This window comes from Podarcis pityusensis, assembly GCF_964106645.2.
Source record: "Podarcis pityusensis genome assembly, chromosome: 3".
Classification (NCBI taxonomy): Eukaryota; Metazoa; Chordata; class Lepidosauria; order Squamata; family Lacertidae; genus Podarcis; species Podarcis pityusensis.
In genome coordinates, this window is record NC_138026.1 from 7,789,412 (window position 1) to 7,796,773 (window position 7,362).

Below are 7,362 nucleotides of genomic sequence, written 5' to 3' on the forward strand. Positions count from 1 at the left end.
GAAGAGAGAAAAAATTTTGGAGAAAATTAAGGATGGAGAAAAAAGACTGAGAGCGAAACCGAACTCACAGGAGATTTTAAAAGAGATAAAGCTATACCAAGTACAATATATGAAATTGATGAACCAGGAGATAGAATGGAAGATCAAACAGATGAAACAAAAGACTTTTGAATCGGCAAATAAATGTGGGAAGTTACTGGCCTGGCAAATGAAAAAAAGACAAAAGCTGAATACGATTACGAACTTGGTTGTAGAAGGGAAGAATATACAGAATCCTGGAGAGATTCGGAAGTGCTTTCAGAATTATTTTAAACAGTTATATACGCAGGAGACTCAGAAAGAACTAGACATTGACCGATTTCTGGAAAATAATGGATTACAAAAAATATCTCAAGACAGTAAATTAATATTAAACTCTACAATATCTGACCAAGAAGTGGAAGGAGCCATTCAGAATATGAAACTGGGCAAATCTCCAGGGCCGGATGGATTAACTGCAAAGTACTACAAAACTTTGAAAGAATGGTTACTGCAACCGTTGAAAGAACTTTGTAATGAAATACTACGGGGAGGAAAAGCACCCGAGTCGTGGAAAGAAGCATACATTACACTTATACCAAAAACCGAAGGGGAGAAGACACAGTTGAAGAACTACCGTCCCATATCCCTACTAAACGTGGATTACAAAATTTTTGCCGAAATTATGGCTAAAAGATTAAAAAATGTATTGGTAAAGGAGATTCATAAAGACCAGGCGGGTTTTCTCCCTGGGAGACATTTGTCAGACAATACTAGGAACATCATTAATATTTTGGAAAAATTGCAAGTTAATATCAATACTAAAGCTGTTTTAATATTTGTAGATGCAGAGAAAGCGTTTGATAACATTTCTTGGAGCTTTATGAAGAAAAATTTGCAGGGGATGGGGGTAGGCCAAAGTTTCGAAAATGGTATGTGCAATTTATTCGGAACAAAAAGCTAAGCTTATTGTGAACAATGTAGTTACAGAAGAATTTAAGATAGAGAAAGGAACAAGACAGGGTTGCCCAATCTCCCCATTGCTTTTTATATCGGTCCTCGAGGTTCTGCTCAATATGATTAGAAAAGACCAATTGGTTAAAGGTATACAACTTGGAGCTAAACAGTATAAATTGAAAGCTTTTGCCGATGACTTAGTTTTGACATTACAGGAGCCAGAAGCTAGTACAAAAAGAGTGTTACAATCAATCCAAGAATTTGGTCAAGTAGCAGGTTTTAAATTAAACAAGATGAAAACTAAGGTATTAGAGAAAAATCTTACAGAGATAGAGAAGGAGAGGTTTCAGAAAGAGACAGGATTAACAATTGTTAATAAAGTGAAATATCTAGGGGTGAATATGACTGCCAAAAATGTGAATCTATTTAAAGATAATTATGAAAAATGTTGGTCAGAGGTGAAGAAGGATTTAGAAATATGGTCAAAATTGAAGTTATCATTGTTGGGCCGAATTGCAGCGATAAAGATGAATGTATTGCCTAGAATGTTGTTTCTGTTTCAAACATTACAAATTGTGGACAAAATGGACTGTTTCAAGAGGTGGCAAAGAGATATTTCCAAATTTATCTGGCAGGGCAAAAAGCCTAGAATAAAATTTAAGATACTAACAGACGCAAAGGAAAGAGGGGGATTTGCCCTGCCAGATCTTAAACTTTATTATGAATCAGCCGCTTTTTGTTGGCTGAAAGATTGGCTACTTCTTGAAAATGTGGACATTTTAGATTTAGAAGGTTTTGATAATGTGTTTGGGTGGCATGCATATTTATGGTATGACAAAGTCAAAGTGCATAAGGCCTTCAAGAATCATATTGTCAGGAAAGCATTATTCAATGTTTGGGTGAGATATAAGGATTTGTTGGAAAGTAAAACACCAAGGTGGCTGTTACCAATGGAGGCTAAGGCTTTGAAAAAAACAAATATGGAGACAAATTGGCCAAAATATTGTGAAATTTTAGAACAAGTTGGAGATAAATTAAAATTGCAGAGTTTTGATAAATTAAAAACTAAAGTTCGAGATTGGCTGCATTATTATCAAATAAGGGAGGTTTTTAACTTAGATAAAAAGATTGGTTTCCAGGAGGAAAAATCTAAACTGGAAACGGAATTGTTAGAACCTAAAACTAAAAATCTGTCAAGAATGTATAATCTGCTGTTGAAATGGAATACACAGGATGAAATGGTTAAATCTGCTATGATTAAATGGGCGCAAGATGTTGGGCATAATATTATGTTTGCTGACTGGGAACGGTTATGGACCACAGGTATGAAATTTACGGCCTGTAACGCCTTAAGAGAAAATATAATGAAAATGATTTACAGGTGGTACTTAACCCCAGTCAAGCTAGCAAAAATTTATCACTTGCCTGATAATAAATGTTGGAAATGTAAAGAAAATGAAGGTACTTTTTTCCACCTTTGGTGGACGTGCCCAAAGATCAAGGCCTTCTGGGAAATGATATATAATGAACTAAAAAAGGTATTGAAATATACTTTCTTGAAGAAACCAGAGGCCTTCCTCTTGGGCATGGTCGGCCAATTGGTGCGAAGGGAAGACAGGAATTTCTTTATGTATGCGACAGCAGCGGCAAGAATACTTATTGGGAAATACTGGAAGACACAAGAATTGCCTACCCGAGAAGAATGGCAGAGAAAAGTGATAGACTATATGGAACTGGCTGAGATGACCGGCAGAATTCGAGATCAAGAAGAAGGGTCGATGGAAGAAGATTGGAAAAAATTTAAAATATATCTTCAGAAATATTGTAATATAAAAGAATGTTAGAAAAGGTTGGAGAAGAGTATTAGACCGTATTGGCAGACAGAGTATAATGGAATAAGTAAATATGAAGTGTAAAATAAAGATAGAGGAGAATTAAATACTTTCGAATGTTAAAATAAGTAAATGAAAAGAAGGTTAGAAGGATTTGCTGGAGATACGATTCAATTTAGAATACAAAGCAGAGAAGTGAGAGGAAGTCACGGAAATAAGTAAATGGGAAAACGGTTTTAATGGTTTAATTTGATTTTTTGTTACTTTTTTATTGTGATTTTTTGTCTTTTGTATTTTTCTTTGTACTGTGTGTTTTTTTTTGTAGGATGTATGTGATTTGTTTTTCTTTTTTTACTTTTTTCTTTTTCTGTAATCTTAAAATTGGAATAAATATTCTTTAAAAAAAAAAAAAGGAAAGATTAAATGTACAGCTCCATTTAATCAATGGCTTGACTATATGATTACACTTGCAACTTATGAATGGATTGCTTACAAACACAGACTTTGCATGGACAAGTATAATGATATTTGGAATGCATTAATACATAATATAGGTTTAAAATAAACATATATGCATTTGGATAATAACAATGCCTATGTATTAGATAAGTATATACTGTAAGTACATATGTACATAATACAATATTAGTTAAGTACAATTGTACATATGTATATGTATATAAGTATATATTTTATTTCTCCCCCCTTTTCTTTTCTTTTCTTTTCTTTTCTTTTCTTGTTCAACTGAAGTGTTCTTTAAAAAAATAATTGAAAATAACCACTCAGCAAATTTAAGTTGTAAATACAGTTGTTGTAAGAAAACACTATACCACGAACAGGCAGTTCATTTATATCTCACAACAATGCAAAACTAAAAAAGAACACATTTGTATAGAAATATACCAAGAAAAAGTACAATTTCTGAGAGCAAGCTCTATTTTTATTACTATACAGTGGTGCCTCGCAAGACGAAATTAATCCGTTCCGCGAGAGTCTTCGTCTAGCGGTTTTTTCGTCTTGCGAAGCAACCCTATTAGCGGCTTAACGGATTAGCGCTATTAGCGGTTTAGCGGCTATTAAAGGCTTATCGGCTTATCGGATTAGCTGCTAAAAGGCTATTAAAGGCTTAGCGGCTTAGATAAAGGGGGGGAAAGCGAAAAAAGAATCTCAAGACTCGCAAGACATTTTCGTCTTGCGAAGCAAGCCCATAGGGAAATTCGTCCTGCGAAGCAACTCAAAAACGGAAAACCCTTTCGTCTAGCGGGTTTTCAGTCTTGCGAGGCATTCATCTTGCGGGGCACCACTGTACTATATTCTGTTGTGGTGGCACAATATGTACACACCTAGTTCTACAGAAGGCAATTTGAGATAGCTATACATCTCAAGTTACAAAAACGGAATTGTCATTATTCCTTCTTGCACTTTCCAAGTGACACCACAAGCAGTCAGATGAGGAACCTTCAGCTAAAACCTCTCTGCTGCCTATCTTCCCTCTTCAATTAGGACCATAGGAGTCCCTCAACACCTCAGAGACCATCCCCTGAACTTTCTTCCTAATGGACCCTGAGCAGAGTACAGTGGTATCTCGGGTTAAGTACTTAATTTGTTCCGGAGGTCCGTTCTTAACCTGAAACTGTTCTTAACCTGAAGCACCACTTTAGCTAATAGGGCCTCCCGCTGCTGCCGCACCGCCAGAGCACGATTTCTGTTCTCATCCTGAAGCAAAGTTCTTAAGCTGAGGTACTATTTCTGGGTTAGCGGAGTCTGTAACCTGAAGCATCTGTAACCAAGTTACCACTTTACTGATTTTTGCAATCCAGCTGGGCTATAAAAGTTATCCTAAAGGAAAGTTGGCCCTTTTTCTCATGTAAATGTGATTCAAATACGTCATTTTGTTTAGCAACTAATAATAAATCAAAGAATTTTTGAAAACAACATTTTACCATTATCAAAAGCCCAAAGGAAATCTGCAAGAGATGTCCTTACCTTCAAAATCCTTCTCAACCTTGCCCCATCTTATCTCTCTTATATCAAAATACATCCCTTCCTGTGAGCTTTCATCATCGAACTGCACCACTCAAAACTGTCTGTAGGTCTCCAACTGCCACAAAAGGTTCCACCCTCCCCTCTCATTGTTCCTTGTGTCTAAAACTACCCCCAAAACACCCCCATATGACTAAGTCCCTCCTGAAAAGTTTTAAGTTTCCAGGAAAGCTTTGGGAAAACCAATACATTATTGTAATTAAGTCAAAATGTGTTATTGACACAATTGCCTATTTCCCCCCTGTTCATTCCTATTTCATTCCCAACAATCCCCTTTCCTTCATTTCCCCAAATCTACTGTGAGCCACTTGGGAGAGGGGACTGTCAAACCCAGGTTTCCTCAACCTCGGCCCTCCAGATGTTTTGAGACTACAATTCCCATCATCCCTGACCACTGGTCCTGCTAGCTAGGGATCATGGGAGTTGTAGGCCAAAAACACCTGGAGGGCCGAGGCTGAGGAAGCCTGGTCAAACCTGTTCTTTGTAAAGTTCACGTACTGTACTTCAACGGTGCTATTTAAATAGTTAAAATGGTATATAATTCACAAAATAAAACGGGGGGGGGGGCTTGTCCTCTCTCCCAAAATTCTAAAGCTTACTCAAAATATGGAAATTAGGTCCAACAAAGCTTAAAATCATTTGTGTCATTTTGCCTTTAATTCATGTACAAGGGATAAATTTAAGGATGCCTGTGTTATCTCTTCTTCTCCAAAGTTCAAAGAACGGTAGCCAGCAACAGGCATCTTTTGTGTATATCCTGAAAAGATTTTTTTCACATTGCTTCCTTAACTTATCTGCCCCCTGCCCCCGTTCTACCCTCTTTCGTATCCCAAAGGATCTGTGGGTCAATTGCACATGCGCAAAATGGTTACTGCCTGTATCCAAAAGGTTATTTTGATACTATACTATGCTACACTAAAATGTTGAAATAATAAATGATAGTAATAATTTATTATTTATATCCCACCCATCTGGCTGGGTTTCCAACAGAATATAAAAAACATGATAAAACATCAAACATTAAAAACTTCCCTAAGCAGGGTTGCCTTCAGATGTCTTCTGAAAGTCAGATTGTTGTTTATTTCCTTGTCATCTTATGGGAGGGAGTTCCACAGGGCAGGCACCGCTACATAGAAAGACCTGTCTGGTTAAATGTTTCTTTGCTTGTCCTTGAATCTTCCAGCCACACTTGCCACCCGCTCCTGCTACACCAGTGTAGTGTGCCACACACTCTTTGAGAACCACTGTACTACACTGCCTAAACTTTGACAAACAGATTGCATTAAAATATTTATCTTAGACATTTACGTTAAGGTAAGCTACGGTGTGAACTTCAAAAGCAATCCTTAAACTGTACAGTACTGCAGAAAGTCAGCAGCCATGCTTTTCTTCTAGAAAAAAAAGATGCCGATACTGAATAGCCTTGAGTACCCCCAGAAAAAAAAAAAGCACTGGTCAGCTTTCTCACTAAGATTGCTTTACAAAGGATCTTTTTAAAATCTTAGAAGTGTCATTAATCATTACTCTTCTATTTTCACTTCCGCTCTCCATCCCAAAAGGAAAATTATGACCCAACAAATCACAAAACCCTGGGGAAACAAACAAGAGAGAACAGTAAGATAACAAGATTCCTTATGTGGGTTCAGTGGCAAAGCCTATAGAAAAACAACACAGCCTCTCCTTGATCTTAGCCCCTGAGTCAGTATAGCAGTCCGTGGCTCCGGTAGCAACCCTCCAATACCCAATTTCTTTGTGTCACATTTCTCAAAGTCCATTTCCAAATATAAAGCCAACATATTTCACCCCTGATTACTTTCCCGGCTTTAAACCTACCCAGTTAAGTTTTAAGTGGAAGCTTTAACAGGTTCGCATTTCAATCTAGACTTCCTTCCAAAGGCACCCGGTATGGGGGGAAAAATTAGACGGGAAAAAATTAATCCGATGTAAACATGCTTATTATAGAGCTCGCTCCGTCGCCTCCAATGGCAGAGACTCAGCTCCCCGCCCTCCTAACATTACCCTTTAAATTTTAGCATCCTTCGCAGATTGGCGAATCAAAGCCAGCCATTGGCTGCCTTTCCTTCCGAGCTCTCATTGGCTCCTCGGCACGCTAGAAGGGAGCTCCGATTGGCCTCCTCTCGCCTTAACCTCCGGATGTCGTTGGAACTACAATTGCCGTCACCCCCGCCCGCCGGCCGCTTTCGCCGGGGCTGATGGGAATTGTAGTCTAATGGGGAAAGCCAACGCGGCGCGGTTCTGCCTCACGCTCTAAAAAAGAAAAGCCCATAGAGCTATGAAAATTTTAGATGCGCGCAGAGAGAGATATAGTTTCCATTAGAGCCATAAAATAAAATTAAACACCCGCATTTCATCTGAATGTGGGCATTTACGGACGGTGATAAGACACTTCACCGTCCCTAACTCCGCCTCTCTGGGGCGAGAACCCATTTGCCGCCGGCTATTAGCGAGCGGCGCGCAGTTTAAACGGTTGCTCCCTGAGGTAAAACGTTGC

At 38.2% G+C, this 7,362-nt stretch overlaps 1 protein-coding gene across 2 annotated transcripts in view; it reads right to left on the reverse strand.

Moving 5' to 3' along the window:
• The window catches only part of ATP7B (ATPase copper transporting beta), a 55,488-nt gene extending 48,627 nt beyond the window's left edge, over window positions 1-6,861 (reverse strand). Inside the window, exon 1 of one of the 2 annotated variants that reach the window (XM_080998919.1) lies at window positions 6,684-6,861. The gene's annotated coding sequence lies outside the window, so the exon portion shown is untranslated. The remainder of the gene's footprint in view (window positions 1-6,683) is intronic. The other variant, XM_080998924.1, reaches the window with a different exon arrangement.
• Between the last annotated feature and the right edge of the window lie 501 nt (window positions 6,862-7,362).